General features: G+C 35.1%; 2 long non-coding RNA genes across 19 annotated transcripts in view; one reads left to right on the plus strand and one right to left on the minus strand.

Moving 5' to 3' along the window:
- Nucleotides 1–10,950, plus strand: part of LOC106039409 (uncharacterized) — a 319,959-nt gene extending 309,009 nt beyond the window's left edge. For all 6 annotated transcript variants that reach the window (XR_010833403.1, XR_010833405.1, XR_010833406.1 and 3 more), the window contains one exon: nucleotides 1,840–10,950. This is a non-coding gene — a long non-coding RNA (uncharacterized lncRNA). The remainder of the gene's footprint in view (nucleotides 1–1,839) is intronic.
- The window catches only part of LOC106039407 (uncharacterized), an 88,243-nt gene that overhangs the window by 42,415 nt on the left and 32,384 nt on the right, over nucleotides 1–13,444 (minus strand). The window lies entirely within an intron of this gene.

Below are 13,444 nucleotides of genomic sequence, written 5' to 3' on the forward strand. Positions count from 1 at the left end.
AGGAAATGAAGCAAAAGGTTTTTCTTCATAGGTAAATATTTCTATTGACCCTCCCTGGAAAAACCTTGGTGCCGCTGTATTTGGAAGAGGGGTTGAAAATATGGCAGGAAGCATGCCTTGAGTTTCTTTTCCAGTCCGAAGAAATGTAACATATGCATTTGTAAAATATGCAAGTTATGCATTCTCAGATGTTTTTCAATTTTATTCTTTAAATATCCCATCTGCACTGGACAGTCTTCTGTCAAACCCTAAGTGGTTTTATTACTTTTGTTTACCAGTCTGCAGTAACTGCAGAGTACGATTGATATTGAAATAGGGACACTGGCTTTCCTGTGCATTCGATTATTTCAGTTAGTCCAGTGAATGTTCCTTGTAACTCTGGTTTTCATCTGTGTTGATGAAAGTATGAGATATCAATCCATAGTCATAGAAAACTGCAGTAGATAACTGTGTTATGGATCAAAAGGTTTCATCTCTTATTACTTATATGGGTCACTTAGATCATGCCACATAACGGAATTTGCTTTTTTTTTTTTTTTTTCCTAAAAGTTTGAAAGCAATTTTGCGTGCAAATATCTTGGATGTGATATATTCTGGTGTTATCCCAGGCATTATATAATCCTGTAAACACCTCAGTTCCCAAGAAAGTACTATTCTCTTTAAAACAATACGTCAGTTTCTTATAAAGTGCCTCAACTTGTTATTCTGTACAGTATGCTTTTTGTCGCAGTGTTACCAAGTTTCTCTTTTGAGAGAAGTGGAGAAAAACAAAATAAAACTTCAGGGAGATGGGAGCCATCTGCCACTGTTCCAAAGAACACCAAGGGGATTTCATCGTTTTTCTGTTTTTCAACCAATGGCAGATTGTGCTAAGTCAGGCACGTAGTAATTTAAGAAATGCCAGTGTTTCTGATTCATAAAGCTTTCTATAAAATTGACTGGCCCATATTGTTTCAGAAAACATTTTCAGTGATCTATCCGAAGCAAACCATATGGACATTTCACCTGATCAGATAGGAATCAAAAATAAACATTCGGGCAGCACAGTTTAAAAGCAGTTTGCCCAAATTAATATGGAGATAATTATTGACAATTACTAGAGCTGGTCAAGAATGGAATTTTATATTTTGGAAAAAACTTCTTTTTTTCTGCATTTATCCAAGATTGAAAAATACTAACTCAGTTTACAAAATGAAATAAAACCAGAATCAATTGAAATTTTTCATCTCAATACACAAAAACAATTCAGGTTTGTTTTGAACTTTTTTGATTTTCCAATGATACAGATTTTTAATATTCATTATAATATTAATATATTTATATCTAATATATTTTTAATGTATATATCTGATGTATTTATATTGGATATTATTTTTTCCATGTTGGAGAAGTTAGCTTAGGTGGCTTAGTGTTTCATCACAAGGATTTTGTGATGCCATGCTTCTTTCAAAATTACTTTTTTAGTCTAGCTGTGGTCCACCTAATTCATAAATAAATAAATAATTCTGCCTCTTAGACTTGATACATTTGTGAAGGTGCCATTTATTCTCCATTTAATTATTTCCCTTTAAAAACTGAGAATCTTTCACAAATTTTCATGAATTAGAAGCATGAGGCTAATAGGGTTTTCTGTGTATCTGACGCAGTCCCCTCCTTCCTTAGACATAGCATCATGTAATACTGTTATAAACTTTAAAGGGAGCAAAGCTTTTTCTCCTTGCTATTCCTATGGGAATGCACTTACAGAACTTGCATGTTAAAACATCTCACAGTTTCCAGGCTAAATTTATTGATTGCCAATTAAGAACCATTTGTTATTATGCTCACATTTTCTTTCAGCTCACATAGCTATCTTACTCTTACACGTTGAGCCTTCCTGCAGACATGAAGGATTCTTCTGGCCTTCCTCTTGCTAGACTGAACAAGCTCTCTGTCCTCTGCCTATGATGCTTCATTTCGGATAATGCCAGCAGCCTTACGCTTCACTTATTTCACTATGAATTCAAATTGAACATGGATGAACATAATAGTGGTAGTACACTTATTCACTGCATATACTCAAGATGTTGCAGGTATGTTTGCTTTTGCTGACAATAAAAGCTGCTCTGTATAATTTCTGTAGAAAACAGCTTTTCACTCTTCACTGGTTTTAAAATTAGTTAGGGGACCTCTTATTGGAACGTTTAACTATAGACTTGTGAAGAAATGAGAGTTCCTTAAGACTGTTTTAAGTAGTTGCTTACAAATGTATCTAAAAACAAATGAAAGGCATGGCTGCATAGTAAACATGCATGAGGTTATGTTTCCTGTATTGAAATCCATTGTTTCAGTGGAAGATTCCTAAAAATTCTACTACAAGAGTTGACATTAGAGAACAAGCGTTGGTCATCCAAATGAAAGCTCAGGTGGAAGTGAAAGCCAAGCAAAATCCTTTCCTTTTCGTGCATCATCGCCATCCATAAATATTCCATAAGCTCAGTTAGACCCTAAGCTACACCTGTAAAGTTCATTTTGCAGTGAGGTGGCAGAACTATAAATAAGGACAGGAATGATTCTGCAATTGGTAATCCAAGCCAGATTCTCAGTGGGTATAAATCATCAGACATTACCAACTTCAGTGGAGCTCTTCTTATTTATTCGTAGTACCTGCCATGCAGCTTATATGCCTGCCAGTGCTTGGTGAGAGAAAAGAGAACATAGCTCACTTTCTCATAGGCTCTTCAAGGCTCATGCAATAAAATAATGTGTTGTTTTGACATTAAAGTAAAGAGATGAGATTTGGAATACAAAGCAGAGATAGGAGCAGCTGAGTAGGAAGGTGACATTCCAACAAGATATTTTTTTCTGGTGGCTCTGTATTTGCAAATTTTGATATATTATGATCTAAAGTAGATGGCTAAAGTTATCAATGTAGAATGAATTCTGCACTGCCATTGTCAGAACAGTTATTTATGTGCCAACAAGATGCCATAACATAGAATATCAGTCACAGACTAGAACAGCCGCCAATTCTAGTCTTCATTTTTCTGTATTTTATGGAACCACTAATTCTATTCTACTTCCACTTAGCTGAATTTCTGTGTTACTTGTTTAGCATAGCTGCAATCTTGTGCTTTGCATATGCCATATATTTGAATGAGTATATGCTGCAAACATATTATTCCTATGAAAATAAGTTTGTGATTCTACAGAACACATTCAAAGATGAGTTGTTGGATTATAGCACTTTCTACAACCTGCAGTATAAATGCATAGGCAGAGCTACTCTATGCCAATTTGATTCTGTATGCTAGTTTCTCCTCAGTGAGCACATCTTCCTCCTTAGATTTCCATCCAGCTGACAGGGATGGAACTTTCAATGCTACTTCCTTTCTACTACCTCACTGTGAGACTGAATCCTTCGTTCCTGGATGGCAGCAGGAACCTTCTGTAAAAAACAGAGGTTTTTGTTCTCCAGCAATGAAAAAAACTGTACATAAGCTATGTATATAATTCCATTTTTATCTGGGCATCATAGTTTTAGCAAATCAGTCTTTGAAATATCATCAGAAGGGAAAAAAAAGTCAAAGTCCAGCTCTCATAATCATTTTTTCAGTTCTCAATTAAAATTAACATTTACCTTTCCCTCGTGAAACTCTTTTGTATTCATTCAATTTATTCTTGGGAATTTGATATCATTGCTGATCTTACAAAAAAAAAAAAAATCATCTTCCTAAAAAGTAATTGAATCTATTGTTTTTGTTTGAAGTATAGATTTATTTTTACAGGATTCACAGTCTTAAGGTGCAAGTATATCTTGGCACTGAAAAAAAAAGCAAATGGTGTTTACTATACACTTTTAGGCAATATAAGACAAAAAGCTGGTACTAGAGAGACTTTGAAATGAAAGCTGCTGTGTGCACACACGAGTTACACAGGATTCCAAGATCTGAACTTCATGTGGTCTTAATGCCCAACTATTCCTGAGCCTCAGCAATTATGACCAAGCAATACATGACTATGCATGGAAAACAGGTTCTTACATCTGTTAAAGGAAGGGAAAGGCATGCGTAGGACTACCTCAGAGTAGTAATTGAGATAATGGCATGCAAAAGTTTATCTTATTTAGGGCTACTGGAAGACTCAGGGGAAATGAGTTGATCACTTCCTGAAAAGGTTAATCACGCAAGTCATTCGTACTTCCTTCCCCTCGAGGGGGAAACACAAACATTAGTAATTTCTTCTGTTAAATACTTGTTCGGTATCATTTAAATCCCTTCAACTTGCTGTGCCTATGAAAAGTACTCCATCAGCAGCACTGGAGAGTAAATGCTGTTTTTCTTTCACAGTATCAGGTACAATATGGACCACTGCAATGTAAGCTTTTGTAAGAACCATAAGGCTAATTTAAAGGAGATCAAATAGGTTCCTAATTAAACATACCGAAATTCAGTGAGAGACTGGGCTATGTTGCTCTTTGAAAGCACTATAAATCAGTGTATCCTTTTGTAGATTTTATAAAAGTTGAATAAATAAATAAAAATAAGCTGAAGCAAGTACAGTACTAGAAGTGCTTCTTGCCAAAGTGAGATTAAACTATACAATTACCAAATCAGGGTAAGAATATTTTCATATGTTAATATTGCATTATAAGCAGAGCATGATATTAGTCAAGGTGCCAGATGAATATAATCAATATTGAAACTTTTATGTAGAAGGGCAAGATAGTATTCCATTTACTTTTAAACAAAACTAAAGAATTTGGTCAGAAGTCATGTTTCCAGATTATTACCTAATATCTCGAGGCTCAGACAAATGGTCACATTATCCACCTCAATGCTTAAACTGTAGAATCTGTCCTTACACTTGCTGTTAGCTCTCAGAAAATTGGAAAGGAAACACGCTTAAACTGTCAATATTACAAAACTAGACGATGAGGAAGATGTAAAACAGTAAGTTTTAGGGGAATAATTAGTTACAAATATAGGTGAGGTAAAGGCAAATATGATACAAGAGTGGATAGAGTTAAGGCATTTCCAGGAATGTGGGTGCTTTTGTTAAAGCTTAATGTTGCACATGAAGAGCTGGAGGACAAGATAACATTGGCACACAAAGTTCAACCTGCAAATGAGAAAATGTGATGTGTAACAGGGATTTATGGCAGAGTCATTATCCTTGTACCTCACTTGAAAAATATTTAAAAGCTGGATGTTTCCTGGGCTTTTGACTTTTAGTCTTTCCGTAGTAGCTGTCAAGCCTGGAGAGCAACAGCTTCTTATTGAATTGCTGAGAAAACTTGTTTGCGTAATTTTTATCATAGCTTTTAACAAACTTCAGACAAATTGAATGGGCAACATGGCTTAGTATCTAGTCATATGATTCAATCACACCAAAATAAAGTTTATGCTGACATCATCGTACAAAAAATCCACTTTAAGCTGTATTTTTTTTCAAAATAGCCACATCCCATGAAATTCTCACATAGTCAGAAATTAAAAAGCAGTTCCTACTTCATAGTGTGAGTCAGAAGCCTAGAGTATCACCCTGCTTTTTTAATACAGATGCAGGTGCCAAGCTATGCAAAGACTTGGTACAAAGCCAGCTGGCACCGGACGCTTGTTGACCTGCAGACCTGAGCTGGGAACTACAGGAGTCAGATCCAGAAAACTCAAAGCATTCAGTTTTAAAAGAACTTTAATGAAAATGAATCACAAACCAAATGGTGCACTATAAATATTTCAAGAAAGAAATACATAAGTAGTATAATTTTATGTTCCATTAGGAAAGAAAAGATACTTACTGCTGGAATCCTAATAAACCTTATGATGTGAAGAAGTACTAAAACGTGGAACAGCCTGTTGGGGCTAAATTATCTTTGTGCTTTAGATGTTAGATCAAGGGAATACATGTCTTTGTGTATCTGTTTTGAAGATGGGTCCCTCTGCAAAAGTGTGAAAGTTCCTGTTATTTATTACATAGTAATAGAATCGTAAAATAGTTTGGGTTGGAAGGGACTTTTAAAGATTAGATTGGGTGTTGGACTATACAGTCACTGGCATAAAGGGTGTCCTTTTACAAATATGTTAAGTGGATGCACTAAATTTACCATCCTGTTTCTAAGCAGAGCATATAGTTCTTTGTGCTCTGCAAAAAGATTTATGTTCTTCCTGTTTCCTGCTAACTTTACAGTAGGAGAAGTCTTTTTGCCCTGTTCTTATAGCAAGTTACGTAACACAGTTTTGGTCAGTGACTAGACCTCCTAGTTGCTGCTGAAAGTCCATATACTTAATTCTCTTCTTATAAGTTAGCTCCATAATAAATTGGCAGTATATATGTTTTTTCTTTTTTTTTTTTTTTTTTTAGCAAATCAACCTGCATATTTATCACTAACAATGATAATAGTCATAATGAAGTCTCAAAAATCTTTTCTCTGACCTCCTTGTTGGAGGTTTGAAAGTTGTAGAGTCCTACTAATAGGCAGATTTAGTCAGAAATATATTATTGTCTCTAATTTTTGGCTAAAAAAAATAAATATATTTTGAAAATACAACGAACTTTTGCTAGAGAGATGACTGTTGATATCAAGTGTTAAATTTTTAATTGCAATAATCAAATGCTTTGGCCTAGAAAAAAGTTTAACTCAGTAGTAAGAGCCCTTAAAATGTATTTACTGAAACACTTATGGAATTTTTTTTTCTTTGACAAAAGTACTTTTCAACAGAATTTCAGAATAAAAATGGAATTTTATCTAGTGATAGTGAATGAGCAAGACTTTTAAGGTAATAGAGAACAGAAAAGCAATGCCTTTTCTGGTCATTTTCTTATTTTAGGAGAGTGATTTTAAAAAATATGGGCTCTCAACAAAAATAATTTTCATTCTTAACAGCTATCTGGAAGAATTAAAAGAAAGCATAGTAAATCTGACCATTTCCCTGTTAATTTTCTTCCACTTCAGAATCTGACTCTGTTCAATCATTAAAGTTTTTTTAATTGAAGTTATTTGGAAGAAATGAAAAGAACTAAATATTGTAGATAGTGTTGCAGAAATAGCACAAGATTTTTTTTGGGGCAGTGGCTGAAGAAAATAAACTTCACACATAATTTTATATGTCTGTAGCGGTATTTGAACTTGGTATTTCAGATGCTGTGTAGATAAAACACTACATCACAGGTAGAACAGAATGTTAATAGAAACAAGGTATTTTCTTAAGTCTTTGTTGTAAATTATTATATTACATAAACTAATTTAAAATTGATTTTACTCTTTGTAGAGCTAAGTGGATAGCAACTCTGGTTTATTAGATAGGTACTTAACACGATTAATGCAATGTCAGTAATTCTACGTGGCCATGATTAAATGTCTTACTTAAAATTTTCATCTCAACTCCACTATAATTAACAGTGGGTGCAAGGCTCTCTACTTACTTATTTTTTTTTTGAGACAAAATGCAGATTGTAGAAAACACAGTTTAAGATTTCTGTCTTTGTAAACTGTAGTCTCAATTTCTAAAGTGTAAAATCTCTATTAAAATGGTACAAAGTGGGGTGCTTAGTCAAAGATCTAGGTGAATTGCTGATCTGAAATGCATTCAGACCTCAAGTCTATCCCTCACCATGTGTCTAAAGGGGAAAAAAAATTAATGTAACACACAGGAAGGAAATGCAGACATTTTCAAATGACAGACTTTATTGTGAACCTGTAGAACAATTTCTTTTTAAAAAAGAAAAAAAAAAGACAATTACAAATTTGTTTCCCGTTAAAGAAGGATCATATGTTTTTATTACTGCTGAATTGAGTACAGCAAAATGGGTTTTGCTGAATCAGTAAGATTCAATATTCTAACTGGTGTGTTCTAAAGTAGTCTCTTTGCTTATGGGAAAAGCAAATGATAATATCTTCTAAGACAAGAAAGTTCTCTTTTTGTAGTATGAAATAAAATAGCATTTGGTTTTATGATACATCACAATAATCTCCCTCTTGTGTTTTGGTATTTTTGAAGCATTTGGATTAAAGAAAGTACAATCAAGAAATAAATGTTTAATCCAAAAGGAAAATGTGATTTGCAGAGAAAGGTCAAATGAGATTATCAGTCACTTTTTTAATGCAGCAGAATGTCTGAGATTTAGAAGAAAATCTTTAAAGATTTACACTTTCTTGAAGAGAGAGGAGCAAATTAAAACATTATTATAGTACTTGAAGCTTTGTATTAAAAGAGGAGCCATTCTTTTCAGTGCCTTGCAAGGCATTACACCACAGTTCACAGTCTATGTAGCCGTAAGATGTAACGGTGTAGAGAGGACTGGGCACACACTGATTTGCCTGGCTTCACTTGATAAGGCAGTCACCCATTCAGTGGGTTATAGTACTGCTTACATGGGAGTTAATGCATGGGAAGTGGGACAGAAGGAATATATAACTACTTTTTCTGCTCTTACTGCATGAAGCTTCTTCAGAGTGGAAACACAGAGTGTAAGAGCATCTATATTTTGGACATACTGCAGTGATGGAAGATGAATTTCACCCTGAGGTTTGCAGTATATTTGAGTGCTGAAGATATCACTGAAACTGTTGTGTGCCATATTTTGCATGTCCGTGTGTGTGAAATTGTGATTAGGATCCACAGGCTCCTAAGCAACTCAAAGCAGTGTGGTTAGGAATATGATATAAATATTGGGTTTGGGCCTTGGGGATAGGATTCAGCTCACTGTGCACTAAGGGGATTCACTTTTCCTTAATTTTGATGCTTAAAATATAGAAGTTTGTGTTTGACCAGTGTGTCTAGGTTCCCGTGTCAATAAAATGAATCAGTTCACTCAGTGGAACCAAGACAGTTACCAAGCTAAGTTGAGGTACCTGCTTCTACTGTTTTGGATGACAAATAACCTTCTAAATGCTGTAGACTGGAGCCTAGCTGTTGCCCAAATGTAGTTAGGTGAGCTGAAACATTCTTGGAGTCCATATTATGAGCAGTGTGTCAAATTGTGCTACCTCTTCCCTGTTTTCTTAGATACTTGAATAAACTGCCCGAGCTGCACATCATTGAAACAGGGATGGAGTAGTAAACTGTAGCCTTTGAATTCTACAATCATCTTCTTCTGTGAGTCAGCCAAGGATATAAATTACATTGACTATGTCTTTTCTTAGCAAAAGACTACCGAAGTTCAGACCTGTGGTCTTTTTGGCAAGAATTCCTTCTGAGTTATAAGGACATTTTGAATAACAAGGTACTGCACTCTTGTACAGGGAGATACCTGAGACTACCTATAGCCAGTTACTATGAAGAAAAAGGACTATAGAATAATGTAGAACAATGAATTCACTGAGTTCTTTGTATTTTTGCAGATCTAATCACTTAGGGAACTCTGGATATGTTGAGCATACGCATATATATCTATATGTGGATTAACAGCTTAATCCTGTGTATTCAGGATCCTGCAGAATCTTTTAGACACTAGCTCCACAGGATTATAAAAAGAAAAAGAAAAACTGATGAACTTTTGCATTATAGAAAGATTGTCCTTGGAAGTTTTCTCAAAGATTTATTTCAAGGGACTGAAGGCAATGTTAGACTGAATTTCCACTGAGTCATGATAACACAATTATAATTTTGCTCCTGAAAAAAGAGACCTGAATGGTATCAAGAATTTGCAAAAAGCATTTTTCTGCTTTCCATAAAATAAGCAATTTCACTTGGAGATCTAGCAAAACCTAAGACAGCAGTAATTTGCTGAGCACTGCTCTTTGCACTATTACATTTTCATTTCTGAGTTGTTTTTTTGTTTTTTTGTTTTTTTTTAATCTAAGGGTTTCTACAACCCTATACATTTATTGTTTTGATAGTGATATAATTATGTCAGATCACAAAACAAAACAACAACAAAAAACTCATTATGCTAGCAATACAATACTCTTCAGAATGTGCGTTTAAAGAGAAACTTATATTTAACCAGAATACGTTTATTAGCAACATTTGAACAACTGGGGCAGTTAAATCACTGACTGTGTTGGAATAATTATTATCTTAATATTTTCTTAGTTGTTTCTAAATGTTAATGAATTTTGAAATATTTTATTTTCTAGGATATTAATTCATAGGTAAGTTACAACTACTTTGAATATCAAAAACAGTCTCAGTGACCATTATGTGTCTATGTTACTACATATTCTCAGCAGGCTTATTTTAATTAATGTTTAAAACTTTGGAAACAGATCAGCATAAACTGCTTCTCATGAACTGAACTGCAGGTGCTTTCTATGCTACTTCTCAAGGTTCTGTTGCCTGGTTTTCTCAATGGCAAAAACGTTCAGAAATTGCAACAGATTTCATGCAGCCTGTGCAGTAAGTTTCCTTTGTTTTCTGCCATCCAAGGCATGTGTGGAAGAAAGGGGTTGTCTGTAACTGCATCTCCCCTTGGCAGTGAACTAGTGTTTTGACTCAGAGTTGCTCAGATTAGTTATAACTGTGGATACTTAAAAAGAAAATGTTATCAAGTAACGAGATAACATTCTATTTCTGTAGCAAATCAGCTTTATCTACATCTTCATTAGTGCCAACAATTATGAATAATGAAATAGGAGAAGTATGTAAATATTTTCATTGGACAATTACAGCTCTTTAATTAAGGTGGTAAGGGATGTTGAGGAGAGACAACCCCAACCCAACATTGCCTAGCAGAATGGTTTTCAGGTCTGAAGCAGCCTCAGAAGAGAGCTCCACACAGGAAATGCCTAGAAATATGAAACAGTCACGGAACTTTGCTAGTGTTTGAAGCATGTTTGAACAATAATGAACACTGCAGTCAAACACCAAACATCCACAGTTGGTGCCCGGTAGTAACTCATTTTATCCAAAGCAGAAGAATAGAATTCTACCAACTTTTCTACTCTTTTGTTGATGAATACATAAGAGTAGGAGTCAGAAAGTTTTAGTTATGAAAGACACCTGTGCAAATAGCTTGTCACAATTTGCTAATTCGAGCAAAATACTATACTTACAACACATAATGTTTTCTTTTAAACAAGCAAATATTTAACATGCACTGAGATCAGAGCCTCAGACTAACTAATTCAGTTAACTAAATCATTCAGTTTTCACTCAAGCTCAGCAACTACAGTCTGACTCCCTTGAAAACTCCCCAACTCATCCTACATGACCCTAAAGTGCAAGTATGTTCTGCTCTCTGAACTGTAGGTTTAGCTCCATCATTGCTACCCAATTTTCTAACAGAAATTAGAAATTTCAGAGAAAATGCAAAGAGATTGTTATAACAGAAATAAGTTTATCAGGTGGAAGCTTTTTTACTGGAAGCTCCTTCACTGACCTACCAAGCATAAGTCTGCATCACAAAGCACGTCTTCTGACAGTAACTTTATGCAAGTGTTCAGCCCAGAATTCTGAACATCATTAAAGACCTTCCCAAAAGACTTTTGTTATACAGAGTAGTTGGATGATGAAAAGGACACAGTGTGGTTCTAAGTATTTTATTATTTCAGATTCTTTCCTTATATGTACAGTCCCAACTACTATATTTGTCTTAGATGGAAAAACTAATTAATTTTAATTACTGGAAGGAGTAGAGATCAGTATCTGCCAGTTTATTCTTCTTTTAAAGGATTACCCAACTGCTGTGCAAGTTATTTAGAGGCAGCACTGTGAGGAGACTGACCTGAATTAATTCACACAAGAACAGGCCTTAACTAAATTATGACAGAACAGTATGAGGAATAACTGAGAGAGAAGGTGACAGAGCTGAAAATAATCATGTTTACTGCAATGTGATGAGCAGCTTTAGACAAGTAAAATATTGTGTACTGAAAAGCAATAATAAAGGTAGAATGCTTAGGAGAATCACAGAACCACAGAGTGGTTGAGGCTGACAGGGACCTCTGGAGGTCCTCTGGTCGAACTCCCAGCTCAAGAAGGGAAACCTACAGCAGGTTGCCCAGGCATGTGTCCAGGTAGCTTTTGAAGATGTCCGTGGAGGGAGATCTTAAAAACCTCTCTGGGCAACCTGTTCTGGTGCTTCATCAGCTACACAGTAAAGAAGTGCTTCCTGATGGTCAGATGGAACCTCCTGTGGTCCAGTTGGTGCCCATTGCCTCTTGTCCTGGCACTGGGCACCACTGAGAAGAGCCCGGCTCCATCCTCTTTGCACCCTGCCTTCAAGCATTTGTATGCCTTGATAAGATCCCCTATGACCCTAATCTCCTTCAGGCTGAACAGTCCCAGCTCTCTCAGCTGCTCTTCATAGGAGAGGTGCTCTAGACCCTTGCTCACCTTGATGATGAAACTGCTATGGAGTTTGAAGCTGTGTATTTACTTAGTTGTTTTCTGTTTTTTGCCTTTAGAAATATTTGCTGTCAGAATAAAAATACCGCTCCCACCCTCCAAGATCTCTAGACAACTTTTGTATTATTTTATGAATTAGTCTCCGAACATCTAATTAGCTATTTTCTACTTTACTTTTCTGTTGTGGAATGGAATACTGAATATGCTAAATCTTCACTTAAATGATTTTTTTTTTAATGTAACTCACCATAAACCTCTGGAAAATACTCTTCAGTATAGTAAACTGTGATTAAGAATTATTTGTCAGGAGACATTTTAATTCAAGGCAGGAACTCCAGCAATATCTTATTTTGAATGTGTTTTTAATGAATAGTTTTTTCTTTAAACTATATTACAGGCTCTTAATTATCTGTTAAAGTAGAATAAATTATTTTTCAAGACATTTCAAAGAAGATTTTAAGCTTGTTTATTCTAAAATAAAATAGTGAATTTACAGAAAAATGCATAGCCAGAATTGGAAAATTCCAAAATTACAGATTCCACAGCAGTTTTGCCATATTGATCTATACCGGACATTTTAGTGCTATGATACAAGGGCAAATTAAACGGCTCCAGTACTTTCTTATTAGCCTTTACCCTTACACATAGTCCTACTATGATCAATCACATGTAAGAATAAGTTGCCATTGCAAATGTTGCACAAAGGCTTAGCAGTGTCTCGTTAAACAACATAAATGAGATTTATTTAAATCTGTTATTTGAAAGGCATAAGAGGGCTTGGCAACTAATATCCCACTGACTTTTAGTGAGGCATAGGTGCCTGTTGCCTTTAGAAACCTAAGAAGATCCCAGACTAAATAGGTATCATAGACGAGCAGTTAGTCAATGGATTTAAATTGCTTTTGAGAAAAATTCCTAAATAACTTCATTTCCTGAATTAAAGCACGGTTAATGGCAGTATTTCACATTTACTTCCTCCTTTAAAGTAGTTCCTAGACATATCAACGAGATCAACTTCTAATTGTAATGAAAAGTGTATTGAGGTCAGGCCATCATGGGTCAAATACCAGTAGGAGATTGCTGGGAGATGGTTTTCTGCTTGTGCCTGATGAACTAATAAAGTAGTATCAGGTCTTTGCTGCAACACATAACCAGAAAAGATTACTTCTATTGAA

This window comes from Anser cygnoides, chromosome 8 (genome assembly GCF_040182565.1).
Source record: "Anser cygnoides isolate HZ-2024a breed goose chromosome 8, Taihu_goose_T2T_genome, whole genome shotgun sequence".
In the NCBI taxonomy this organism is placed as follows: domain Eukaryota; kingdom Metazoa; phylum Chordata; class Aves; order Anseriformes; family Anatidae; genus Anser; species Anser cygnoides.